Source organism: Ursus americanus, chromosome 36, assembly GCF_024610735.1.
Source record: "Ursus americanus isolate L20-20 chromosome 36, mUrsAme1.1.p, whole genome shotgun sequence".
Taxonomy (NCBI): domain Eukaryota; kingdom Metazoa; phylum Chordata; class Mammalia; order Carnivora; family Ursidae; genus Ursus; species Ursus americanus.
In genome coordinates this window covers 23718415-23746190 of record NC_142162.1, presented here as the reverse complement: position 1 = coordinate 23746190, position 27776 = coordinate 23718415, and the positions used below count along the sequence as shown (strand labels likewise).

Below are 27776 nucleotides of genomic sequence, written 5' to 3'. Positions count from 1 at the left end.
GTACAACAGGTATTTAACAGAAGGCAACCACAAGATGACCATATTTACAGTTACTGTGTGTGTTGTGGGGAAAAAAGCAGTTGTCTCATGTGAGTGTTACAAACTCAAAGATTGTGTCATGCCTTCAGATATCAGCACTGTAAAAGCCAACGGAGTTGCAAATCAGGAAGGTGGTTTTTATTAGGGCTCACTTACAGGAAGGTTTCAAGATTTCATTTATATTGTGGACCAGAACTAGACAGTGGATCTTGAGTCTTTTTTTTTTTTTTAAGATTTTTTATTTCTTCATTTGAGAGAGGGAGAGAGCATGAGCAGATGGAGAGGCAGTTCTCCCTGATGAGCAGGGAGCCCGATGTAGGGCTCAATCCCAGGACCCTGGGATCATGACCTGAGCCGAAGGCAAACGCTTCACTGACTGAGCCACCCAGGCATCCAGATCCTGAGTCTTTCAGTGTTTTTATTTTTGGGGAGGGAATGGGGCTTAGGAAGCAAGTGTTTGCTTTCTCATGGTGGGACAGAATGGGCACATCATTGCACAGTGTGTCAGGGTAAGGTGTGTTACTTCTATACCAAACTAGCCAATTTATGAAGAAGGAAATGTATTACGGAGTAGTAGATTACTTTCAGGATTTATGGGAGAGTCTGGGAACCAGGGACACTCAAGAAATATGCACAGTCATAGCACTGGTTCTAGCAGAAATCATGACGCTCTTGTCATACACTATCAGTGATGTGAGGGATTAGCCTCTAGAACCCTAGGGCACAGGTGACACAGGTGGCCCAGATCCAGAACCAAGCACCTGTCGTCGTTTTCTGTTTTTTGTATTTACAAGAACCCGATGACTGCACCCAGCCACCTCCTCACATAAATCATGGTTTTCTTGGGAACATCTGGACAGGGTATAGATCATAAGCCTGCATCACAACTGCAAGGCTGTCTGAGAAGTAGTATTTTTAGCCTTCCAGCCTTTATAGCAGAGGGTAGCAGCTGGTTGCAAGATTATGGAATGACTAGTGAATCGAACTAGTATCTGCTGCCTTACGTGTCTTGTGGTTCCTTATGTGACTGCCCCTCACAGTGCTTGACGGAGCCCCACTTCCGCCCTGCAAGAGAGTGGTGGCCACATGATCCCGGCCTTGCTGGTCCCAGGATCCTATTTCCCTGTCCTCAGTGATTAGTTCAGGGATGGTTGTGGGATCCAAGCTTGGTCAAAGTACTTGACATAGAGATGCTGGTAAGAAAGCCTTTTTTTTCCCCACAAGGGCTGCTAAGCAGGGATAAAGGAAGCCAGGAGCTGTCTGCTTAGGAGTGAGTGAAGGCAGAGAGACAAGCAGGGGTGAGGATGAGAGAAGAGAAGGGGAGGAGGAGGGGGAGAGAAGAGAGCAACCATCCTGATGATACTGTGTGAGTCCCTGGAAGTGCTGAGCTTGTATTTTCCAATTACAACAAAAAAACCCAAAGTCTCTTTTCGCTTAAACTTGTATGACCTAGGTTCCTGTCACACACAACGAAAACATCCGGATACATATAGTATTTCTCTTACCGGGCATGTCCATCATTTGGTTAAACAAAACATTCAGAGGGATAGTGACCTGCTCATTAGCACCCTCACAGCCAGGCAGGACCTGATGTAATGGAAGTCTGATGCCCAGGAAAGAGGAGCGACTGAAACACTGGAGCCCCCGGAATTGAACAGGAGCAGGATCCTAAGTCTGGTGGTGCATGAGGTCCACAGTGGAAGGCTGTATTCAGGCCCAAGGGTGGAAAGGAGGCTGAAAGCCAGGGGTGTTGGAGGCCTGGGCGTGTGCAGAGGCAGAAGCCCAGAGAATTTACTGGACCAGGAAGTACTCTGCCAACTATCCCACATCAACATCTAGCCTCCAGTTCTTTTTCTCTCTCAGTGAAACATCATTTTTAAAAAAGAAATCAATAGTTACTTACACATAGATATTGGTCATTAATTGATACAAGACGTAGTAGCAAGAAAAACCGCAGGTGTGTTAGAAGAGGGAAATGTCACCAAGGTTAGGTGTAACTGCCCGAGATAATGAGCTCAAGTCGTTGGGTTGTAAACTGGCTCTCGCTTTTCTGAGTTGTTTATAAGGGTTTCTGGGGGGCAAGGCTGTGGGTGAGTCCTGGGAGACAGCCCTCACCGGTCACTTGCAGGGTGTGGGGCCAAGGGCTGGACATTAGGCAGATACATGGTTGAGGGGATGAACTGCTCTGTGTTTTCTGTGTTTGACCTTGGCCACTGTCCGGCTTTCAGGACTATCGAAGCAGAATCCCCCCCGGGGTGAAATGCGTGTCCTCAGCTGATGCAAGCCCAGGGTGGGAGCTTTCCTAACACAAGGTCCAGGCGTCCAAGTGCAAGGAAGAACCTGGGCCAGACTCACATGGGCCTTGTTGAGCTAAACAGATCATATAAAGGCAGAAGGCTCCGAGCAAGTGGCGAAAGGTGGAGAGGAGCAGAGCAGACATAACCCATGCAGCTTCCAAAGCATCCTTCAGTTTCTTTGTCGTGTCAGTTTTAATACCACTGAAGGCCACTGTCTTTGCTGTTTTTCTGACCCAGAATGTTCTTCCCTGGGTGTTTTCTGTGGCTGGTGTGTGTTCCTACTTGAAACTGCAGCCCAGATGTCACCTCCAAGACAGCTTCCCTCGAGAAGTCTCCCCTCCACTTTTATCACATCATCCTGTTTATTTTTCTGAGGTAGTTATAACCCCAGGGATTATCTCGTTTGTTTGGGGTCCTACCTCTTCCATTAGAAACAGCTTGAGGACAGAGAGTGTTTCATTTACTGTCGTGTCTCCAGCATCTAGAACAGTGCCTGGCATGTAGTTGGTGCTCAGTAAACACTGATTAGTTAATTGAATGAAATGCTTAGGGATAATTAAACAGAACAAATAATTAAATAGGCACTATCTTGATTTGCACAGAGCTTAGGAACATTCAGGAAAGGAGCATGGATTTTGTCCAGAGCCAGGACTCAGACATACATAGTCATATCCAGGGGCCTGGAGGGTGCTCAGAAAAGCCAGATATTTGGAGGGACAGCAGGTCTCTTGACAGGAAATCCGCAAGGACAGGTGTTCCAGCCTGATTTAAGAGTGAGTCTATGAAATAAGACAGGCAGCATTTTGAGCCAGGCAGCATAATGTGTGTGGGGATGTCACTCTAGCTTTTAAAAGCTTTTGGATCCTAGACGGAGTCAGAATTACCGCTTGAAGGAGCTGGGGGCATGACCCTGCCTATGGGAGAGTGGCTGAGAGGCAGTGTTGTCCTCGGGGAGCTACAGGTGGCATTTGGCTGCTTTTACTGAGACAGATGGCTCCTACATGTGTGAGATCAGAGTGGTGCCCGTGAGTTTCTACCAACTGTTAGGAAATACTCCTTCCTCCTATCTGTCTGGGAAGCCCATGGCGGGAATGGGAATGTTGAATAAGTCTGAAACAACAAACAGAATATTTTCACTCTAGCGAAGTGTTATGGGTTGAATTGTGTGGCTCTCCCCATCAAAAAAGAAAAAAAGAAAGATACGTAGAAGTGTGTAAGTGTTAACCTCTAGTACCTCAGAATGTGACCATATTTGGAAAGAGGGTTTTCGTGGATGTGATGACTTAAGATGAGGTCATACTGGAGTAGGGTGGGGCCTTCTAAGGAGAACACTATGTGAGGAAGACAGAGATTGCAGTTCCAGGGCTGGAAAGCCAAGGGACACTGAAGAGCCACTGGAAGTGGGGAAGAGGCGAGGAAGGGTCCCCCTACAGGTGTCAGAGGCAGCATTCTCTGCCAGCACCTTCGTTTCAGACTTCTGGCTTTTCATAACTGCAAGACAATAAGTTTCTGTTGTGTTAAGCCGTCTGTCTGTGGTACTTTCTAATGGCAGCCCTGGTAACTACCACACAAAGGCAAGGAACAAATAGTAGGTTGAAAAACCTGATCTTTGCACAGCTGTATGCATTGAGTTTGACAAAAGAGTCAGAGCATCTTCAGCTGGTAGAATATGAGTCAGTGCCTCCCTACCACCCCATTCTAGGCCTATTGCCTAGGAAAAGCTTGAAGTTGGGGAAGAGAGTCTGGTTGGCTTCTTTCCCCATCTTGAGCTTCTGGACAAAGTTTCTTGGCCCTCCAGGATTGGTGCTGAGGTGGGGCTTGGTGGTACAGGGATAGAGGGACAGAAAAGGCCGTGACGACTGATCCTGGTATAGGTGGCTTCATACTCTCTGGACGGTCACCTGTCCCCTGATGGTGGTGATGCCCTCCCATAGTCTTGGTTGTTAGTGTAGTCTGTCCTGAGTCCCTTGAATGCTGCTGTACCTCTAACTTCTGTCTTTTGAGGGCTGTTTGCCCCTGCAGGTGACCCTCTTGGACAAGCCTCAACATGACCCTATGCCATTGCTCTCACTCCTTGGACCATACCTAGTACAAGGGAACACACACATCCTTGGTCCTGATGAATTCTGGGAGTGCAGGCTGCCCCCTATAGCCTCTTCGAGCAGCTCATCAGCCCATCTCTGGCCCTTTACGTTTCTCAGAGAGGAACCAGTTTACTTCACTGTAAACCCCAATTGCAAGGAGGACACACATCAAGCTGTCTGCATGGGTTTGTTGAAACCCACTTACTAGGCTTGGGGAGAGATGGGCACCCCCTCCTTTCTTTTCTGGGTGGGTAAGACTTGGTGCACACCCGCAGCTCTCTGTCTATTCCTGTGTTCCCTCCAGGTGAGTAGGGGTTCAGGTGTTCTAAGTATTTAGCCATAACTTTGAAAAATATGCATCTTTTAAAAAAATTATTTATTCATGAGAAGCAGAGGCAGAGAGAGAAGCAGGCTCCCTGTGGAGCAGGGAGCCCGATGCGGGGCTTGATCCCAGGACGCTTAACCGACTGAGCCACCTAGGTGCCCTGAAAAATACACATCTTGATCTGACACTTTACTTTGGTATTTATTGTATCTTGATGCCTTGGTAAAATTTTCCAATTCCAGGGACTAAATAGTATGTTCGTTTAGAAATACTTTTTTCCGGGGCGCCTGGGTGGCACAGCAGTTAAGCGTCTGCCTTCGGCTCAGGGCGTGATCCCGGCGTTCTGGGATCGAGCCCCACATCAGGCTCCTCTGCTATGAGCCTGCTTCTTCCTCTCCCACTCCCCCTGCTTGTGTTCCCTCTCTCGCTGGCTGTCTCTATCTCTGTCAAATAAATAAATAAAATCTTAAAAAAAAATACTTTTTTCCTACTTAAAATTTATGAAGCAGTTTTATTCAAATTTTCCACATACCTCTTTGGCCTCTGCCACTGTTTTTGTTGGAAACATTTTGGAGCTACCTCGTCCAGTTTTTCAGAGCCCCTCACTGTTACTTGGAAGCTCTGTGAACGAGACACTGTGCTTTTTTTTTTTTTTAACTCATCCTTGACACAGCCACTGAAATAAATTTCACCCCAAGCCACAAGTAACCATTCTGGTTTCTTTAGGGCAGGAATGAAGAGTGATACCGTTGCCTTCTTTTTCACTTACTCTATCAGATGACCTTCAGAGGAAGCCCAAGGTAACATTGGTTGAGGTAATTTCAAGTCTTTGTGCCTTCTCCAAACAAAATTCCAAATAAAGTCATTTATTACTTGTTCCAAATAAAGTAATTGAAGGAGTGCCTTGTATTAAGAGTGATTCTGGGGGCGCCTGGGTGGCACAGAGGTTAAGTGTCTGCCTTCGGCTCAGGGCGTGATCCTGGCGTTATGGGATCGAGCCCCACATCAGGCTCCTCTGCTGGGAGCCTGCTTCTTCCTCTCCCACTCCCCCTGCTTGTGTTCCCTCTCTCTCTGGCTGTCTCTATTTCTGTCGAATAAATAATAAATAAAATCTTTAAAAAAAAATTGTATACAAATAGCCTTTAAAAAAAAAAAAAAGAGTGATTCTGTGTTTTCCGAGCAAGAATGTTTGAGGACACCTCTGCATTGTGTTAGAGGGTATGAGAGATTTACCCCCTGGCTCCCTGGGCATTCCTTGTGTGCTCATTTGCAACTTTAATTACAGCTACATTTTGGGGGGGCTTCCTGTGCAGTTTCTTAGGACGACAAACACTTCCAACGGCTGCTAAATGGAAAGGAAAGAATAACTCCCTGAAGTCTACCTAAGTGTGAATTTAATTTCCAGGAACACAGAGTTCAAGCAAGACTCAAGCTGAGACAAAATAATCAAATTTTGGTTTTCAGACCTTCTCATTGATTGATGCGCATAGCACCTTTTGTATTTGGGCTGTTGTTTCTGTGGCCTTCTCCTAAGGCTGCAAATCTTTAGCAGCAATGAGTCTACAAATTACCAGAAGCCCTAAAATGAAGCCCACATGAAGGTCCGGATTAGGGACTCGAGAGTTAACTAAGCCTGTTTCTCTGTGGGATGCTGTTACTGTTAAAATTACATGGGACTTTAAAGAGTACATGGGACTTTTCTCTAAAGAGTACCACATTTTTTCTTATTAGTAACAAGTCATTGGGCTCTAGCAGGTGGGGGTCACACCAGGTGCTTAGGAAGGTGGATTCTAGCCTGGCCCTGCTGTCGAGTGGTGGGTTTACTGTTGGTAAATCACATTGCCTCTTTGTGATTGTTACTGTGAGGCAGAGATGATTCTTCTTCTTCCTCTTTTTTTTTTTTTTTTTAAGATTTTACTTATTTATTTGAAGGAGAGAATGCAGGCAAGAGCCTGAGGGGGGAGGAAGAGGGACAAGCAGACTCGCACTGAGCACAGAGCCCAGTGTGAAGCTTGATCTCAGGACACTGAGATCATGACCTGAGCTGAAATCAAGAGTCAGATGCTTAACTGACTGAGACCCCAGGTGCCCTTCGAGGCAGAGATTCTTAAACCTAGTGTGCATAAAAATCACTTGTTAAAAATGCAGATTCCTGAGTTCCACCATCAGAAGTTTCCTTTTGGTGGGTTTGACGTGGAGTCTTGGAGTATAAATATGTGTGTATATATATATATATATATATATATATATATATATATATATATATGTATATTTAAAGATGTTACTTGAGAGAGAGAGAGTGAGAGAGAGAGGAAGCACAAGCAGGGGGAGGGGCAGAGGGAGAAGTAGGCTCCCCACTGAGCAGGGTGCCCAGTGCAGGGCTCAGTCTGGATCATGACCTAAGCCAAGGGCAGGTGCTTAACCAGTTGAGCCACCCAGGTGCCCTGGAGTCTATGTTATTAACGAATGCTTTCTGTGATTTTGATGCCGGATCTTCACACTTTCACATTGATCTAAGGGATGGCCTGGCCGACCTCTTAGTCTGTGGAGATGCACACTCCCAGGTTATATGCCTGGGAGTCAAGCAATGAGGGTAGATGTCAGGAGGATGGAAGGAGAAGACTAGTTCTTTCACGTAAGTGCTCAGGTCATTAAAAGATTCCCCCCCACCCCTCTTAGGGGAGTAGTAGCATTACCTTCAGACTTACTCTTCTCAAATCTGACTTAAAGAAACTTACCTCAAAGTTTTATGAATGAGATAATCTGATTTCCTAATTCTTCCCCTGCCAACTGTCTCCATCTCCATATATATCCTATAGGTAATAACTAAATTATTATTATTATTTTATTTTTAAAAAAGATTTTATTTATTTATTTGACAGAGTGAGCACAAGCAGGGGGAGGGGCAGAGGGAGGTGCAGGCTCCCCACTGAGCAGGGAGTCCATGTGGGGCTCCATCCCAGTACCCCTGTGATCATGACCTGAGCCGAAGGCAAATGCTTAACCGACTGAGCCACCCAGGCGCCCCTCTATGCAGAATTTAAAACATTTTTTCAAAATTTTCATTGAGATTGAAAGTAAGAATTTAGACAATATGCACCGTCTTACACCCAATGTCTTGGGCTCCTTTTGCCTTCAGCCTTTTTGGTCATGCTGTGCTCCAACTTCTGGGACTTCTTGATACCTCAATAATTAAGGCCTTGAAATTCTACCCAACTGCCACCAGTCTGGACTTCCCAGTGTCCCTGAGATGTTTTAAGCCTAAGTGTGTCCTCCAAATGCCCAGTATATATGCGGTGACAGTCTCAAACTAGGAAACTAAGTCTTTATCAAAAGAGCCACGGGCAGTGTAGCTATGGCAACACACATAGTTAAGTGTCATTTTCAGCTTGGCACAAAGGACAGCAGAGAGGGCAAGTGAGTGATCAGAAAGACCAGTAAGGGCTAGTTGGCTTTGGGGAGAATTGTGACTGCTTTAGCATGCAAATCTCTTGTGAGTATGAACAAGGGAGCCGGTGGGCAGCTTTTAAATTAGTACATTCGAAACCAGTTTGGGGTGCTTATTAGGCCTTATTGTTAATATCAGGGATATTTTGACTCTGGGCTCATCGTGTACTATCTCAAGTTACAGAATGCAAAAGATAGTTTAAATCTTTGCTGCCCCTTTTTAATCTTAGCGTGTGTGTTGTGTTGTCGGGGAGTTCAGCACGTGGGTTGAGCTGAACTCACGTATTATCTCGCTGAACTCATGTTAACGTCAGTGTGTTGACTCATACTGAATTTAGCATCTCCTAAAACTCCCGAGCTCTTATTTCATGGACTGCTGTTACGATTCTTTCTCATCATCCTTGTTTAATTCAGTTTAGGAGCCCAGATCAGTACTTTCATTTTATCATCATTTTAATTCAACTAAAATGTTTTTTTTTTTTTATCAGTCTGTTAATTTTTTTTTGGAGGGGGGGAGAAGGATCCCGATTATGCCACTTAACATTATTGCTTTCCATGATATTAACTATGTATCTTTTGTATTTCCATCTAAATTCTCAAAAACAGTATTAAATGGTACAGGGAGAGAAGAAGGTTGGAGATCTTGTTTCTAGCGATCTGGTAATTGAGGTTAATTTAATTTACTAGTCAAAACCCTTTTGAGGGGGCGCCTGGGTGGTGCAGTCATTTAAGCGTCTGCCTTCGGCTCAGGGCGTGATCCCAGCGTTCTGGGATCGAGCCCCGCATCGGGCTCCTCTGCTGGGAGTCTGCTTCTTCCTCTCCCACTCCCCCTGCTTGGGTTCCCTCTCTCGCTGGCTGTCTCTGTCAAATAAATAAATAAAAGCTTAAAAAAAAAAAAGTAAAAAAAAAAAAAACCCTTTTGAAATAATTGTTAAACTAAGTTAATAACTAGAATCTCACCCAGGTCATCATTTCTTTATCTTGTTTCCAAAAACTTTGGAGATGTCTTACAGGCTATTTTACTGAAAGTCAGATATATTATGTCTACTACATCTAGGCTTACTGATACAAAGAAACAAGGAGAATCTGACATGATGTATTCTTAATGTATCCGTGCTGTCTCCTAGTGATTACCTCTGGCCTTCCTGTCAGTAATTAATTCTAGTGTCAGATTGACCAGTATGAATTTTGCTGTATTTTTCTTCTTCCTCTTTTCTGTGTCTCCAGTCTTCTGGTTCCTTTCCTGTTCTACATAATTCCTTAAAGTTCTCTAGAGATGGTCCAGGACAGTGCTTCCACACTTCAGGTGTAAGTGAATCTGCTGGGGGTCTTATTACAATGCAGGTTCTGATTCAGGAGATCTGGGATGGGGCCTCAGATGCTGCACTTGTTTTTTTAAGATTTTATCTTTATTTATTTGTCGGAGGAGGGGAGAGCACAAGTAGGGGGAGCGACAGGCAGAGGGAGAAGAAGCCTCCTTCAGCAAGGAGCCCAACGCGAAACTAGATCCCAGGACCCCGGATCATGACCTGAGCTGAAGGCAGATGCTTAACTGACTGAGCCACCCAGGCGCCCCAGATTCTGCATGTCTAACAAACTACTAGATGATATTGGTCCTCAGGCTAGTCACATTGGGAAGCTAGGAACTAGAAGACTTGGTGTTCTGGTAAGAGTTCTAGATTTTAGTGCCCCTCTAGAGCAGAAAGGTGGTGTCTGGTGGAGGTCTCTTGGGTCAGTCATTATACACTCATCAGCATCTGTATCCTCCAACAGGTAACCCTCCTCGTTCCTTTATTTTCAGTGTCTCTTGCTCCCGGTGGCTCCTTGGCCGCCTCCTTTTTGCATTTCTTGCCCTATATTGCCTTTCTTCCTTCTCGGTTCACAGTCAGGCTTCTTGGGAGAATAGTCTTAAATTTCATTCTTCCCTTTTATCGTCTGCTGATTATTCCTCAGTCAATAACTGATCATGTCACTCTCCTCTTTGGAGCCCTTTCCTAGCTCTCCATTCCTTCTGGCTCCTTATAGTGACATTCCACAACCTGGCTCCTGTTTCCCTCTCAGCTCACTCATCTTACACTCCAGAAATTCCAGTCTACTTGTGGTTCCCAGGCTACATTATTCTGTTTCCAGTCTCCTTGCCTTAGCTTTTATTATTCCTTTGTCCATAAAAGCTCTTCCCTGCCTTATTACCTGGCTAATTTCTCTCATTTTTAGATATTCCTTTCACTCTCTCTCTCCTAAGAAACTGAAGATAGTATGTCTATGTTTATTACTTGTATGATTCAAGAATGATTGAAATGAGGGGTACTGGTGTTTTCCCTCTTTAAGCTGCAGCTATAACTAGAATTACTGGAAGGAGATGTTATCTTGTATTGAAGGATTTTAAGGATACAAAGTCACTTGGTAAAGTCACAGTAAACCTTTTATTTATTTTTAAGTAGGCTCCTCACCCATGACCCTGAGATCAAGACCTGAGCTGAGATCAAGGGTTGGACGCTTAACTGACTGAGTCAGTTAACTGAGGCACCCTACCATAAATCTTATTTTTAAAGATTTTATTTATTTATTCGATGGAGAGAGAGATAGCCAGCGAGAGAGGGAACACAAGCAGGAAAAGTGGGAGAGGAAGAAGCAGGCTCCCAGCGGAGGAGCCTAATGTGGGGCTCGATCCCAGGACGCCGGGATCACGCCCTGAGCTGAAGGCAGACGTTTAATGACTGAGCCACCCAGGCATGCCAATAAATCTTATTTTTAAAAAGGGGAATACTTAATCATCACTCTGTAAATGAAGAGTGAAAAACATTTTTAATTAGTTTATCATCGTGTGAATTAGTCTAGCTGACCTATACAGTATTCATTGACATAGCTTCACAGAAATGAAGCAGTAAAATAAAAATGATAAGATTTGTCTGATGAGAATATTTCACTAATGTGATCTGCAGAGACAGTGTGAATGGTAAGGTTTTCGATGATAGTTCAGAACTTTGACATCTTGCATTGTCCCGCTCTTGGGAGCAGAGTGACAGGGTCACTTGCTGGCTTAGAGAGTGGCCTTTTGCAAATCACTAAACTAATTGGGGTTACTTGACAGTAATAAGAAATAGAGGCGGAGAGCTGCCTGAAAAGATGCAAACACTTGGTGGATTATTAGCTGGTTATTCAAACTAGAGGCTCAGGACTTGAAATAAGTCCCAAAGAAACTAGACTCTCAGCAGATAAAAATTTTTAATAAAATTTCAAATTATTTCCTATTGCTGTGGTCATGATCTCTCAGGCAACAAATGCAATTTGCCACCAGATGTGTCGTTGCTGTGACACTTGCAGATATGAGAGGGGGTGGTGAAAGGTGGAGATTGAAGTGCTAATAGATTTGAAACCTTATTTGCAGAATGATCTTAATGTGTATGTTTCAGAGATAAGTCTTAATCCTTTGTACATAATAGTTTTTCTGTAAATGTGTGTGGAGCAAATATAAAATATGTGAAATATTTAAAATTAAATGAAGGAAATAACCTTTGCCTTTCTTAAGGAATTGTTCTTTATAGTGTGGTTTTGTGCTTGCTGGATCAATTGCGTCCTAGATTTCTGTGACTATAGAGAAAGGCATGCAAAAGAGAAAAGAATTGTCAGCTTCGTTAAGGATATAGCATGTGCTGATACAATTTCCTTTTCCCCAGGGATGTGGAACTGTTGATGAATTCCTTTCTAGCTGAAATGCCTGGGTGGGACCTCTGGTCTCCATTCTTTTCACCGATTTCCTGGCCAGCTTGTCTTGTGGGTAATGACTTTCTCAGTTTACGTTGCCTTTCAGCATAATACATTTATTCAAACTAAACTGTGTGTCTGGTGGGTTGTATCACAAAACCAAGAACCCACAGCCAGAGCTGGAGGCAATATTTTAAATTATGAAAGCTCATAGTCATAATAGTCTATTTTGTGAAATAGTACTTGGCCATGCCAAACCTGTTTCTCTTTTGAGAATAATGTTCCTGGGATAAAAATAGGACTTTAGATAAGATCAGTAGTGGGTGTTTTGAGTGTAAGTCCTAGCTCAGCCACTTGCTAGCATTTTGTCCTCGGGCCAGCTTTTATTATTATTTTTTCCAAAGATTTTATTTATTTATTTATTTACAATTTTATTTATTTATTTGCCAGAGAGAGAGAGAGCTCACAAGCAGTGAGAGTAGCAGGCAGAGGGAGAAGCAGGCACCCCGCTGAGCCAGGAGCCTTGATACAGGGCTTGATCCTGGGACCCTGCAATCATGACCTGAGCCAAAACCAAGAGTCAGGCACTGAACCAACTGAGCCACCTAGGTGTACCTATTTGTACATTTTTTTTTTAAAGATTTTATTTATTTATTTGACAGAGATAGAGACAGCCAACGAGAGAGGGAACACAAGCAGGGGGAGTGGGAGAGGAAGAAGCAGGCTCATAGTGGAGGAGCCTGATGTGGGGCTCCATCCCATAACGCCGGGATCACGCCCTGAGCCGAAGGCAGATGCTTAACCGCTGTGCCACCCAGGCGCCCCCCTATTTGTACATTTTTTAAAAAAGATTTTATTTGAGAGAGAGAGTGCGAGCACACATGAGAAGGGAGGAGGGGTAGTAGGAGAAGCAGACTCCCCACTGAGCAGGGAGCCCAATGCGGGGCTCGATCCCAGGACCCTGGGATTGTGATGTGAGCAGAAGGCAGATGCTTAACCGACTGAGCCACCCATGTGCCCCTGTTTGTACATTTTTAACAGTAGCTTTTGAAGCTCTTGATAACCAAAAGCAGAGTAAAGGGTAAGTAATTTAACTGAGCTTCAGTTTTCTTATTTATCTGTATCCTAATGGTGGGAGGATATGGGCTAACATGCAAAACACAATGCCTGGCAAATATTGTTAATGTTTTTAGTCTGCTTTAACGTATCTGTTGTCCATACCATATCATTAAGTGCTCAACCACCTTCATTATCTGTTTAAAAAAAGGGGAAAATAAACCTTTACTGAGTTGTATGTGTTTATTGTGAGACAAAATTTGTATGTGTGAATATCTAGCCTAATGCTCTTTTTTTTTTTTTGAAAATTGCCTTAAAAATGTATGTATGAAAGTGAAAGGTAGAGGGGGAAGACAGTGTTGTGTTATTAAAACTATTTCCTTGAGGGGCGCCTGGGTAGCGCAGTCATTAAGCGTCTGCCTTTGGCTCAGGGTGTGATCCCGGCGTTGCAGATCGAGTCCCACATCAGGCTCCTCCGCTAGGAGCCTGCTTCTTCCTCTCCCACTCCCCTGCTGTGTTCCCTCTCTCGCTGGCTGTCACATAAATAAATAAAATCTTAAAAAAAAAATAAAAGTATTTCCTTGAATTAAATAACAAATGAGCAGGAAGTTACTGTGGTCCATCGAAAGTTTGGCTCAGCTGGCTCATTGCATCTCTGTTGGTTTTAATGTAGTGTCAGAGCTTGTAATCGACAACTGTGTGAATTTAATGTGTGTTTCAGTTATATGAGTATTGGCTGATGAGAGAAGCAAGAGACACAGAGAGGAATCAATATTCTTGATACCCCAAATTGTCAGTGTAATGAATATAATTTGAGGGCTGTGAGCCACCTCAAAAGAAGGCATAAAATGCTAATTTGAATAAATGAATCAGGGAATAATGAAACCTCATGTCTGATGTTTTCCACTTGCACATAGTTGGTGCACGGAGCACGGCTGCATTAGTTCCTTAGAGCTGCTGTCACAGATGAGCACAAACTGAGTGGTTTAAAAGAAGAGAAATTCCTTCTCTCACAGTTCAGGATGCCAGATGTCTGAAATCAAGGTGTCCACAGGGTGGGTTCTTTCTGGAGGCCCTAAAGGCGATCTGGTCCATGCCTCTCTTCTTCCTCGTGATGGCTCCCACATTCTTGGAATTTCTTGGCTTGTAGCAACAACACTCCGGTTTCTGCCTCTGCCTTCATAGGGCCTTCTTCGCTGTGTCTCTTCTGTGTGTCTGCTCCTAAAAAGAACACTAGTCGTTGGATTTGAGGCCCTGCTCTAATCCACTATGGCCTCATCGTATCTTGATGACAACTGCAAAGATCCTGTTTCTAAATAAGGTACATCATTGCCGGGAAGAGCTGGGGTTAGGCCTTGAACATATCTTTTAAGGGGGACATAGTTTAACCCACTACAGTGGCAAATTCACAAAGTTCAAATAGAAACTCACCATCTCCTTCCTCCCCATACCCTGCTAACTTCTTTAACCACAACTTTATCAAGTTGTTTTACTTAACTAACTGGTTTCCCCTTACCTATTGGATTCGTTTTAACTTTTCTGCTCGGCTCTACCCTGCCTACCCAAGATGATATTTTACTGTAAGAAACTGGACCCTTTGACCTTCTCTCATAACCTTAATTCCCCTCTCTGTGCTGTTACTCCTACATGGAAGACCTCCTCTCTCTTCATCTAAGTAGATCTCTCTCTCTCTCTCTGTTTCAAGAGATGGAGGAGAGGGGTAGGGGGAGAGAAAATCTTAAGCAGGCTCCACACCCAGCGTGGAGCTCAGTGAGGGCCTCAGTCTCACAACCCTGAGATCATGACCGAGCCAAAATCAAGAGTTGGGCACCTAACTGACTGAGCCACCCAGGTGTCCCAGTAAATCTCATTTCTAAGGGCAGGGAGTGTGCTTTATACTTTATTTTCGCCTGTGGCACTTAGCCCATTGGTAACACGTAGTAGGTGCTCCATAGACATTCTGATTAACTTTCTGATAACGTTGAAGGGTATCGACTCTGGTTTGGAAAGAAAACCAAATAATGGTTTTATGTGCTTGAATTCCAAAGTCAAGCTGCTTGAGAATCACTCTCTCTTGATAGCTTAAATGATTTGGGTTGACTGTTGTTTTCTCTTTGACTTAAAACTTCCACCTAATATTGTATTTTAGTCTCATTCTGGTTCTATAGCCCATTTTGGCTCAAAAATAGCCTAAGGAGATGCTCCTGGCATATCATTTCGTCTGTGAGATGATTTTGGTATTTATTGTCAATACCGAGTTCAGGGTTTCGAAGATAATCTTTCATCAGTGGTATAATTTCTGAACACATAAATAAAACCAGCTTTGTAGTTTTGTTTTCTCGTTATCATCATTGTTACAGAGCTGGGGAAGATCTAAAAGGTTTTCTAATTTAGTCTTCTACGTCTTCAAAAAGGAGAAGGCCTGTGGCAACACTGACTGCTTTCTCTCCCTTGTATTCTGTCTTACTCCAGTAAACTCCACAGTTGTAAACCTGAAGGGACATATATGCCAGATGTAGTCTGGGGCCCCTGATGAGGTCCAGTCAGACACATCCATGGTCTGGTGGACCTCTGTTCCAATTCAGTTTTCTTACCATTAACAAGCCCAGAGCCATTAAGTGGGTCAAGAGCAGGTCCGTGTTCCTGGTTTTTCATGAACAAAAGGGTGAGGGTCAGTAGAGTTTCTTTTGTCTGGGTTACACTGAATACTCCTGTATGTGTGGTACTCATGGCTAGAATAATGAGTAGATATTTGCGAAGCAAATTGACCAGTGCCTGGCACATAGAATGCTATGAATATGTTTGAAAAGAAAATAAAGGGGCGCCTGGGTGGCTCAGTCGGTAAGCCTCTGCCTTTGGCTCAGGACGTGATCCCAGGGTCCTGGGATTGAGCCCCACATCAGGCTCCCTGCTCCACTGGGAGCCTGCTTCGTCCTCTCCCACTCCTTCTGCTGTGTTCCCTCTCTCGCTGGCTGTCTTTCTCTCTGTCAAATAAATAAATAAAATCTTAAAAAAAAAATGAAAAGAAAATAAGAACTGTAGGGGTGCCTGGGTGGCACAGCGGTCAAGCGTCTGCCTTCGGCTCAGGGCGTGATCCCGGCGTTATGGGATCGAGCCCCACATCAGGCTCTTCTGCTATGAGCCTGCGTCTTCCTCTCCCACTCCCCCTGCTTGTGTTCCCTCTCTCGCTGGCTGTCTCTGTCTCTGTCGAATAAATAAATAAATAAATCTTAAAAAAAAAAAAAAAGAAAATAAGAACTGTAAATTGCAGTCGCAGGCAGAGTGTATCATTCCATACTGCTCCACTCCAAAGAGTTCTATGCTTAGCATTTCTACAGGCTCTCAGCAGGCTGGGTCTCCTCTCCCCAGCCTTCCATTCACTCCTATTGTCAGATTTTTGTCTTAGGTCAGTTAACTTTCATTAACTTTTGCAAATGGGGACTATTGTCACAGAGGAGCCCCTAGGTTTCAGTGCGGTTTCACCGTAGAGACCTGCAAACCCCCATATCAGAGACTGGTGTGAATCGATACTCTTACGAAATAAGTTGACAAATACTGCTTTATTTTCTAGCTTGGAGCCCCCCAAAACTGAGCTTAATTCTTTATTGCCTCTGTATTTACAGAAAAGAGACCTCGGAAGCCTTTTTTTTTTTTTTTAAGATTTTAAATATTTATTCACTTGAGAGAGAAAGCGAGAGCATGAGAAAGGGGGATGTTCAGAGGGAGAGGTAGAAGCAGACACCCCACTGAGTGGGGAGCCTGACACGGGGCTTGATCCAAGAACCCCAGGATCATGACCTGAGCTGAAGGCAGATGCTAAACCCACTGAACCACCCAGGTGCCAAGACCTTGTAAGTCTTAAGGGCAGTGGTGTGCTGGTAAATGTCTTAACAACTGGCTTTTTCTGGAAAAAAACCCTGGTTTGTTTTTTGCAGTTTTTGGGGCGTAGATCCTCCCACCATGGCCAAGCTTCCAGTGAAGTGGAGTTGGGAAGGGGTGTGTGCATTCAGCTCTCCTGAGCTGGGAGCTGGGAGCTGGGAGCAAGCTCTTGCTGCCATTGTAAATGAAGGACTGAGGGGATGTGCCTTAGGGACCCCTATGGAAAGTGTGTGTGGATGCTGAGGAGCTCTCTTTACTGTCATTTGTTCACCGGCCATGGACAAGCACTGCTGTATGTATGTGCTGTATGTGCTGTATGATTCACTGTAGGAATAAATCATATGAAGTCTGCCCTCATGGAGCCTACATCCTATTAAAAGCTATTCAGGGGGCGCCCGAGTGGCTCGGCCGTTAAGTGTCTGCCTTCGGCTCAGGTCATGATCCGAGGGTCCTGGCTGGGATCGAGCCCCGCATCGGGCTCCCTGCTCGGCGGAGAGCCTGCTTCTCCATCTCCCACTCCCCTTGCTTGTGTTCCCTCTCTCGCTGTCTCACTCTCTGTCAAATAAATAAATAAAATCTTAAAAAAAAAAAAAGGCTATTCAGAAGTTTCCAGTTTTAGCGTTTTGGGACCTTAGCATTCTCATGTTTGGGGACAATTTGAGTCAAGGTCCCATACCACTTAAATTTATTTATTTATTTATTTATTTATTTATTTATTTATTTATTTATTTATAAGACTTTATTCATTTGAGAGAGAGAGAAAGGGAGGGAGGAAGTGCACAGCAGGGGGAGAGGCAGAGGGAGAAGGAGAACCAGACTCCCCGCTGAGCAGGGAGCCTGATACGGGCTGAACCGAAGGCAGACATTTACCCATCTGAGCGAGCCAGGCATCCCACCACTTACATTTTTAAATGAGGAAAATAGCCTGGGCTCATTGTAGCTTTCCTGGGTGTGAAGCAGGTTGTGCTCTCTGGGTTGTCTCCATCTTGGAGGTGCAGAGACCCTAAACCTTGCAATGCCCAGAACATTGGCAGTGTGCCATGAGGGTTGGAAATTAAAGAGCAGAGAAGATAAGGGTCTTGTTTGGAGTTCTGCTAGTTCCCTAACTAATCCAGAGGAGGTGACTGTTGATTACTATTAATTGCCTCATTAATAGATACTTAGTGGAAGCTTAACACAGTGGACAAGCTTCTGGCAATAGAAAGCATGTCAAAGAATTGCAAAGGTCTAGATCCTCAAGAAGGGTAAGAAAGGGGTTGGAGAAGCTGCTGATGGCAGAGCTCAGAGAGAAGGATGATAATACAGGTTGTTTGGAAGAGGGTTTAGGATTCTTGGTGAAGAACCTCAGATCTTTGCTATGGAAAATCACTGACCCAGGCTTACTAACAGGTGGTGTGATTTGAGGGGGTGAGGTTTTCCTTTAGGAAGGTAGGTCCTCAGGAAACTCAGAAGCTTTATATAAGCAAAAGCAGAAAGAAAAGAGAAATTTTTTACTTTGAAATTAAATGTCTGATGCTGCCTAAGTCCTGCTCAGGGTTGCAGGGCTCTCCAGAACCTCTGCCCTCACTGTTTCTTGCCCATTGAGTGAATGATTGATATATTGCAGTGTCCAGCACTGCTGCTGCCTGGCTCAGCATCATCACCCAGCAGAGGTCGATTGTGGACCATTCACTTCTCTCTGTCTGGAATATGCATTGCTTCACTGGGGCCCAGGCCATCTGGATCTTCCTTAGAAGCAAACACCTACACATTTCTCATACTGGTTTGGAATTTAATACTTGACTGTGCTATCTTGAGCCAAATGAAGAGAACCCTGGCTCTTTTCTTTTCTAGTACGGGGACCCCTCCTAGCTGCTTTGCAATGACTAGGGTGTTTCTGAGTATGGGTTTTGAATTACCTATATCACAGTCACCTTCTGGGGGTTCTTTTTTTTTTTTAATAATAATTTTTTATTATGTCAGTCACCATACAGTACATCCTTAGTTTTTGATGTCGTGTTCCATGATTCATTCCTTGCGTATAACACCCAGTGCTCCATGCAATACGTGCCCTCCTTAATACCCATCACCGGCCTATCCCAGTCCTCCACCCCCCCTCCCCTCTGAAACCCTCAGTTTGTTTCCCAGAGTCCATAGTCTCTCAAAAATGTGGAATGCTTCACGAATTTGGGTGTCATCCTTGCTCAGGAGCCATGCTAATCTTTCTGTATTGTTCCAATTTTAGTATGTGTGCTGCCGGAGCGAGCACTGGGGGTTCTTTAAAATACTCGTTCCTGTGATGTGCTCCAAACCTACTGAACCAGAGTCTCTGGAGTGGGATCTAGGAATCTGCATTTTTGGCAAGTTTCTCAGGTGATGTATAGGCACACTGAAGTTTGAGAACCACCGGTTTAGACTCATAGACTATTAGGAAAGAACTTCTGAGTTCCCCTGGGATCCAGCCTCCTCCCCATTGGAACAGATGCAGCCTGCCTGACCCTGCAGGTAAGCCTGGGAAAGGTCTGGAGCCTTATTTTTCCATTTAAATTAGGATACCCATACAATCTGGTAAGCCAGTAAGGACAAAGCCCCTTCCCAAGGGTCACCATTATGTGATATGCTGCTGCTCTCGGACCCAGGTCAATTAGCTGAGGGTGAATATAATTAATTATTTTGTTTACAGCAGCTAAAGTTTAATTCTCTGATTATGATTCTGTTATGAAACCCAGACATTTGCATGATGGTTGATGAAAAGGAGGTCAGTATGAGTAAATACTTTTTATTCCCTTGACTCCTGCTGTCATCCTAGTGTTTATGTGCCATGGGTGGCTTTTCTCAACTTGGTCACATTTTTAAAGTTTTCATTTAAATTCCAGTTAGTTAACATATGTTGTAATATTAGTTCAGGTGTACAATGTAGTGATTCAACACTTCCGTATATCACCCAGTGCTCATCACGCCAAGTGCGCTCCTTAATCCCCATCAGCTATTTCACTCATCCCCCCACCGACCTCCCCTCTGGTAAGCACCAGTTTGTTCTCGATAATTAAGAATCTGTTTCTTCAGGGCGCCTGGGTGGCTCAGTTGGTTAAGCGTCTGCCTTTGGCTCAGGTCATGATCCCAGGTCCAGGGATCGAGCCCCACATTGGGCTCTCTGCTCAGTGGGAGCCTGCTTTTCCCTCTCCCTGCCGCTCCCCTTGCTTGTATACACACACACACACACTCTCTCTCTGTCAAATAAATAAATAAAATCTTAAAAAAAGGTAAATGAAAATAAAAAATAAAAAATAAAAAAAAAAGAATCTGTTTCTTCAAACTGAGAGTTACGAGGGGGCTGGGGTGGGGAGGATGGAGTAAGTGGGTGATGGAAATTAAGGAAGGCACGGGATGTCATGAGCACTGGGTGTTACAAGACTGATGAATCATTGAACTCTACCTCTGAAACTGGTGATACACGATATGTTAATTAATTGAATTTGAATTAAAAAATATATATACAATAAAGATTAAAGAGATTCATTAAAAAATCTATTTCTTGGTTTGTCTCTCATTTTTCCTTTGCTTATTGATTTTGTTTCTTAAATTCCACATATAAGTAGGATAATACAGTATTTGACTTTGACTTCACTTAGCACAGTACTCTCTAGCTCTATGTCATTACAAATCGCAGGATTTCATTTTTTTTATCACTGAATAATATTCCATTCTGTGTATATGTATATGTATGTATACCACCTCTTTATCCATTCATCAGTCGATGGATAGTTGGGCTGTTTCTGTATCTTGGTTATAGTAGATAATGTTGCTATAAACATAGGGGTGCATGTATCCATTTGTTTTAGTATTTTTGCATTCTTTGGGTAGATACTTAGTGCAATTGCTGAATTGTAGGGTGGTTCTATTCCTAACTCTTCGAGGAACCTCTGTACTCTTTTCCAGAGTGGCTGCTCCAGTTTCCATTCCCACCAACAGTGCAAGACGGTTCCCTATCGCCACATCCTCAGCAACACCTGTTTCTTGTGTTGTTGATGTCAGCCATTCTGACAGGTGTGAAGTAATAGCCCATTGCGGTTTTGATTTGCATTTCCCTGATGATGAGTGATGTTGGGCATCTTTTCACCTGTCTTTTGGCCATCTGCATGTCTTTGGAAAAATGTCTATTTCTGCCCATTTTTAAATTGGATTATTTGTTTTTTCTCTGTTGAGTTTTATACGTTCTTTATTTATTTTGGATACTAACCCTTTATTGGATATGTCATTTACAAATATCGTCTCCCATTCAGTAGGTTGTCTTTTAGGTTTATTGATTGTTTTCTTTGCTGTTCAGAAGTCCCCCCCCCCTTTTTTTTGGTAGTCCCAGTAGTTCATTTTTGCTTTTGTTTCCCTTGCCTCAGGAGCCATATCAGAAAGAAGTTGCTACAGCCAGTGTCAAGGGAATTACTGCCTGTGCTCTCTTCTAGGATTTTTACAGTTTCAGGTCTCACATTTAGGTCTTTAATCCATTTGAAATTATTTTTGTGTATGGTGTAAGAAAGTGGTCCAGTTTCGTTCTTTTGCATGTAGCTGTCCAGTTTTCCCAGCTCCGTTTATTGAAGAGACTGTCTTTTTCTCTTCGGGTATTCTTTCCTGCTTTTTTGAAAATTAATTGACCATATAGTTGTGGATTCATTTCTGGGTTTTCTATTCTATTCATTGATCTATGTGTCTGTTTTTGTGCCAATACCATACTGTGTTGATCACTATAGCTTTATAATATGACCTGAAGTCCAGAATTGTGATGCCTCCAGCTTTGCTTCGCTTTTCGAGGTTTCTTTAAGTATTCAGGGTCTTTTGTGATTCCATACTAATTTTAGGGTAGTTTGTTTTACCTCTGTGAAAATGGTGTTGGTGTTTTGATAAGGATTGCAATTAAATGTGTAGACTGCTTTGCATGGTGTAGACATTTTAGCAGTATTTGTTCTTCCAATCAATGAGCAGGGAGTGTCTTTCCATTTCTTTTTGTCATCTTCAATTTCTTTCTTTGTTTAATTATTTTTTTAATAGTTTTCAGAGAACTGGTCTTTTACCTCTTTGGTTAGGTTTATCCCTAGGTATTTTATGGCTTTTGATGCAGTTGTAAATGGATTAGTTCCTTAATTTCTCTTTCTGCTGCTTAATGATTGGTATATAGAAATGCAATAGATTTCTTACATTGATTTTGTATCTTGCAACTTTACTGAATTCGTTGATCAGTTCTAGCAGTTTTCTGGTGGAGTCTTTTGGGTGTTCTATATATAACATCCTGTCATCTGCAGATAGTGAAAATTTTACTTCTTTGCCAATTTGGATGCCTTTTATTTCTTTTTGTTGTCTGATTTCTGTGGTAGGACTTCCAGTACCATGTTAAATAAGAGTGGTGAGAGTAGATATCCTTTTCTTTTTCCTGACCATAGAAGAAAAGCTCTGTTTTTCCCCATTTAGGATGATGTTAGCTGTGGGTTTTTCATATATGGCTTTTATTATGTCGAGGTATGTTCCCTCTAAACCTACTTTGCTGAGGATTTTTATCATGTATGTTGTCAGATGCTTTTTCTGCGTCTATTGAAATGCTCATATGGTTCTTATCCTTTCTTTTGTTAATGTGGTATATCGTGTTGAAGATTTGCAAATATTGAACTACCCTTGCAACCCAAGAATAAATCCCACTTGATTGTGGTGAATGCTTTTTTAAAATGTATTGTTGGATTCGGTTTGCTAGTATTTTATTGAGAATTTTTGCATCTGTGGTCATCAGGGATATTGGCCTGTAGTTCTCTTTTGTAGTGTTTTCTTTATCTGGTTTTGGTATCTGGATAATGCTGGCTTCATAGAATGAATTTGGAAGTTTCCTTCCTTTTCTATTTTTTTTTAGAATAGTTTGAGAAGAATAGGTATTAACTCTTCTTTAAATGTTTGGTAGAATTTGCTTGTGAAGCCATCTGGTCCTGGACTTTTGTTTCTTTTTTCTTTTTTTTTTTTTTTAAAGATTTTATTTATTTATTTGACAGAGAGAGACAGCCAGCGAGAGAGGGAACACAGCAGGGGAACTGGGAGAGGAAGAAGCAGGCCCATAGCAGAGGAGCCTGATGTGGGACTCAATCCCGGTACGCCAGGATCACGCCCCGAGCCAAAGGCAGACGCTTTAACGACTGCGCTACCCAGGCGCCCCCTGGACTTTTGTTTCTTGGGAGCTTTTTGGTTATTAATTCAATTTTTTCCAGGTTATTGATTTGTTCAAGTTTCCTGTTTCTTCCTGTTTCAGTTTTGGTAGTTTATATATTTCTAGGAATTTATCCTTTTTTTCTAGGTTGTTCAGTTTGTTGGTATATAGTTTTTCATAATATTCTCTTAAAATTGTTTGTATTTCTGTGGTGTTGGTTGTTATTTCTCTTCTCTCATTTGTGATTTTGAGTCCTTTCTCTTTTCTTTTTGATAAGTCTGGCTAGGGGTTTATAAATTTTTTAAGTAATTTCAAAGAACTAGCTCCTGATTTTCTTGATCTGTTCTATTGTTATTATTATTTTAGTTTCTATATCATTTATTTCTGCTCTAATCTGTATTATTTCCTTCCTTCTGCTGGCTTTAGGCTTTGTTGTTCTTTTTCTAGCTCCTTAGGTGTAAGGTTAGGTTGTTTATATGAGATTTTTCTTGCTTCTTGTATTGCTATCAACTTCTCTCTTAGGATTGCTTTTGGTGCATCCCAAAGGTTTTGGACTGTTGTGTTTTCATTTTCATCGTTCCTATGTATTTCTTTTACTTCTTTTTTTGATTTCCTGGTTGACCCATTCATTGTTTAGTTGCATGTTGTTTAACTTCTATGGATTTGTGGGTCTTTGCAGATTTTTTCTTGTGGTTGACTTCTAGTTTCATAGTGTCATGGTCACAAATGTGCATGGTATGATTTCAGTCTTTTTGTATTTGTTGAGGCCTGTTTTGTGACCTAATATGTGATCTATTCTGGAAAATGTTAATGTGCACTTGAACAGAAAGTGTATTCTGCTGTTTTAGGATGGAATGTTCTGGATATATCTGTTAAGTCCATCTGGTCAAATGTGTCATTCAAAGCCACTGTTTCCTTGTTGATTTTCTGTTTAGATGATCTCTCTTTTGATGTAAATGGGGTATTAAAGTCCCCTACTATTATTGTATTATTATCTATTAGTTCCTTTATGTTTGTTTAATGTTTCATGTATTTGAATGCTCCCATGTTGAGTGCATAAATGTATACAATTGTTATATCTTCTTGTTGGATTGTCCCCCTTATGATTATATAGTGTTCTTTTGTTTCTTGTTACAATCTGTTTTATTTATGTATTTTAAAATTATTTTAATTTTTTGAAGATTTTATTTGAGAGAGAGAGAGCGAGCATGAGATGAGGGAGGGGCAGAGGGAGAAACAGACTCCCTGCTGAGCATGGAGCCTGATGTGGGGCTCATCCCAGGATCCTGGGATCATGACCTGAGCCGAAGGGAGATGCTTAACTGATTAAGACGCCCAGGCGCCCCTACAATCTTTGTTTTAAAGTCTAGTTTGTCTGATACAAGTATTGCTACTCTGGTTTTTCTTTTGACATCCATTTGCATGATAAATGTTTCTCCATCCCCTCACTTTTCAGTCTGCAGGTGTCTTTTGTTCTAAAATGAGTCTCTTGTAGGCAGCATATAGATGGGTCTTGTTTTTTATCCATTCTGTTACCCTATGTCCTTTGGAGCATTTAGTTCACTTTACATTCAAAGTAATTATTGATAGATACATATTTATTGCCATTTTATTACTTGTTTTGTTATTGTGTCTGGGGATTTTCTCTGATCCTTTCTTGTCTTTGTCACTCTTGGTCTCTCCTTTCCATTCAAAGAATGCCCTTTAATATTTCTTGCAGGGCTGGTGTAGTGGTCATAAACTCCTTTAGTTTTTGTCTGGGAATCTCCTTCTATTCTGAATGATAACCTTGCTGAATAGAGTATTCTTGGCTGCAGATGTTTCCCATTCAGCACTTTGAATATATCCTGCCACTTTCTTCTGGCTTGCCAAGTTTCTGTTGAGAAATCTCCCACTAGCGCTGTGGGTTTTCCCTTGTAAGTTAAAGACTTCCTTTGTCTTGCTGCTTTTAAGATTTATTTTTTTCCTGGAAATTTAATTACAGTATGTCCTGGTGTTGACCTGCATTTGTTGATTTTGATGGGAGTTCTCTGTGCCTCCTGGATCTGGATGTCTGTTTTGTTCCCCAGATTAGGGAAGTTTTCTGCTATTCTTGAAATAAATTCTTTGCCTCCTTTTCTCTCTCTTCTTCTTCTGGGACTCGTATAATACAAATGTTACTGCATTTTATGAAGTCACTGAGGTCCCTAAGTCTAATTCTGTTGCCTAATTCTTTCTGTCTTTTGTTAAGTTTCATTACTTTCCATTACTTTGTCTTCTAGGTCACTAATTCATTCCTCTGCTTCTTCTAGCCTGCTGTTCATTGCATCAGGCCTGTTTTAATCTTGTTTATTGCACTCTTCATCTCTGATTGTTCTTTTTTAACTCTTTTATCACTGTGGTAAGGGTCTTACTGATGTCTTCTATTCTTTTCTCCAGCCCATTGAGTTTCCTTACGATTGTTGCTTTAAATTCTCCATTAAGCATGTTACTTTTGTCTGTTTCATTTAGCTCTCTGCCCATAGCGTTATCTTGTTCTTTCATTTGGGATAAATTCCTGTGTGTTCACATTTTTATCTAAGTCTCTGTCTTCTTATGGGGGTTAGAAAAGCCAGTTACATCTCCTGCTCCTGAAGGTAATGGTCTTATGAAGATGTCACGTAGTGCCTGGGACCTGGTGCTTCAGGGAGTGTCTCTGGCATGTGCTGCATGTGCTCTGCTGTTGTGTTTTGGCTGCTCTGTCCCTCAGGCCAGTCATTTGCAGAGGCTCTCCTTGCTTGCTGTGGATAGTGTTTGGTCCCTGGCCTGAAAGTGGCAAATTTTAACTAGTGTGCTCTGGTCTGCTTATGAAATGAGACATGACACCATCTCCGCCAGAACTGAGGCTGTGCAGAACTTTCTGGTTGAGAGACAGGGGTTTGTGCTGGTCTTTTGGGGATGGGCTTGTTGCATTGGGACTGAGGCAAATGCGACCGAGAAGGGCGGTCCCAGCAAAGTGCAAGGGGGTGGGGCTTGGTATAGGCTAGTTAATCAGCCAGTGATTAACTAGTTGGTGTTGTGCTGATTCCTGCTGGTGGCTCGCTGGCTGTTTACGTAAAGGGGCAGGGGAGAGAAATGGTGCTGGCCTTCTTTGTTCCTGGAGATTGTGAAAGCTGCCTCTCAGGGACATCCTCCAACGGAGGAGCTGATAATCTCTCCACTGTGTGCCCCAGGCATTTTTCAGATAGCTGTTTCCCTGCTGTCTGCTGCTGGATTGTTTCTCTGCCTTCTCTCCAGGAATAGCGCAGTACCCTCTGAGCTGTATCCCATCCAAGCCTGCTGACCTTTATAAAACTCCAGCCTTTGGGGCACCTGGGTGGCTCAGTCGGTTAAGCATCTGCCTTTGGCTCAGGTCACGATCCCAGAGTCCTGGGATCTTCTCTGCTCAGTGGAGAGCCTGCTTCTCCCATTCCCCCTGCTTGTGCTGGCTCTCTCTCTCTCTTTCTCCGTCAAATAAATAAATAAAATCTTAAAAACAAAAAACAAAACAAAACAAAAAACTCCAGGCTTTAAGCCCTGCTGGGTGTAAGAACCCATGAAATTCAGCACTTCTTGTTTTCCAAGCCAGTGACTTTGGGAAACATTAGTCTTCTGCATCCCCCTGTGTGTTCCTCTCATTCTTACCTTTCTCTATGACCAGGGTTCCCTCACCTCCACAGCACCCGCCATCTGTTTCTCTCCCTTTAGTTGTGGAGTTTGTTCTGTCAGTCTTCAGGTCAGTTTCTGGGGTATTGAGGATGATTTGATAGTTCATGTAGTTGTGTTCATGGGATGAGCAGGGGTAGGACCCTCCTACTCTGCAGCTGTCTTCGTCTCCAGTCAACTCGGTCACATTTAAAAAATCTCTCAGCCCCTACGCTTAGATGCTTTTGACCATTTGGCCCACTGTTGAGGGAAAAACAACATGGATATCTTTAACTTGGTCCGATGCTGTCTTTTTATAGATCTAAACATCGAGATGGGAGGGGGGGAATGAAGTGATTTCTTTGGGCATGTTGGGCTGCAGTGAGCCCCCAGGTCTTGCCACTTCTAGGTGAGTGTTCTTTCCTTTTCGGAGGCTGCCTCCCAGCGGGAGGGAAGGTTTTTTTTTTTACAGTACTCTGCTGAGTCTCACAGTTCTTGGCAGACAAAATCCACTATTCCCATTTCTAAAGACCCATATTGTTTAGTGTTCCCCTGTGAAAGCAGGGAAATTGCATTGAATTGTCTCTTTAGTTTGAGATTAGGAGAAATTGTGTCTTCCTCTCCGTGTCTTGTTCTGTGTCACTGGGTATTCACATTCTAGAGAAGAGGGGTAGTGCTTGGCTTAAATAACCTAGGTCAGAGGACTGCCCTCAGTGCTTATGAGACCAGGTGCATTGTAATTACGAAGTTGTGTGATAATTATGCCACAGTTAATTAATTGGAAGACGTGTCTCTAATTTACTTTAGAGACCTACAGGTGATTCAGCTGTTGGGCTGGAACAGCTGTCCATGAGCAATGAAGTGGGGATGGCTTTGTTTTTATATTGCATCCCCATTCTTCTATCTCCTTTTTACCTGATTTGTTTTGGGGACCTTCCTGGCTTTTCAAGAGCACAGATACGTTTCTTGTGGAATCAGCAGGTAAAACATCAACAAACAGTAATGCTAGAGTATTTGTCTGATTTCTTCGGAGGATGCTGATGAGCCAGTGACTCTTCATGTCTTCTTTTCAAAGGCTCTTTGTGATTATTACGAAAGTGATATTTTCTAAGGTGTGCTCAGTTCTTTTGGGGGAGCAGGGTAAC

The 27776-nt window shown here is 42.9% G+C and overlaps 1 protein-coding gene and 1 non-coding gene across 3 annotated transcripts in view; one reads left to right on the top strand and one right to left on the bottom strand.

The window, feature by feature from the left end:
- Positions 1–27776, top strand: part of GPR176 (G protein-coupled receptor 176) — a 122641-nt gene that overhangs the window by 13300 nt on the left and 81565 nt on the right. The gene's annotated exons all lie outside the window — the stretch shown is intronic.
- LOC123776500 (U6 spliceosomal RNA) lies at positions 18975–19080 on the bottom strand. The gene has a single exon (XR_006775374.1). It is a non-coding gene; the product is annotated as a U6 spliceosomal RNA (small nuclear RNA).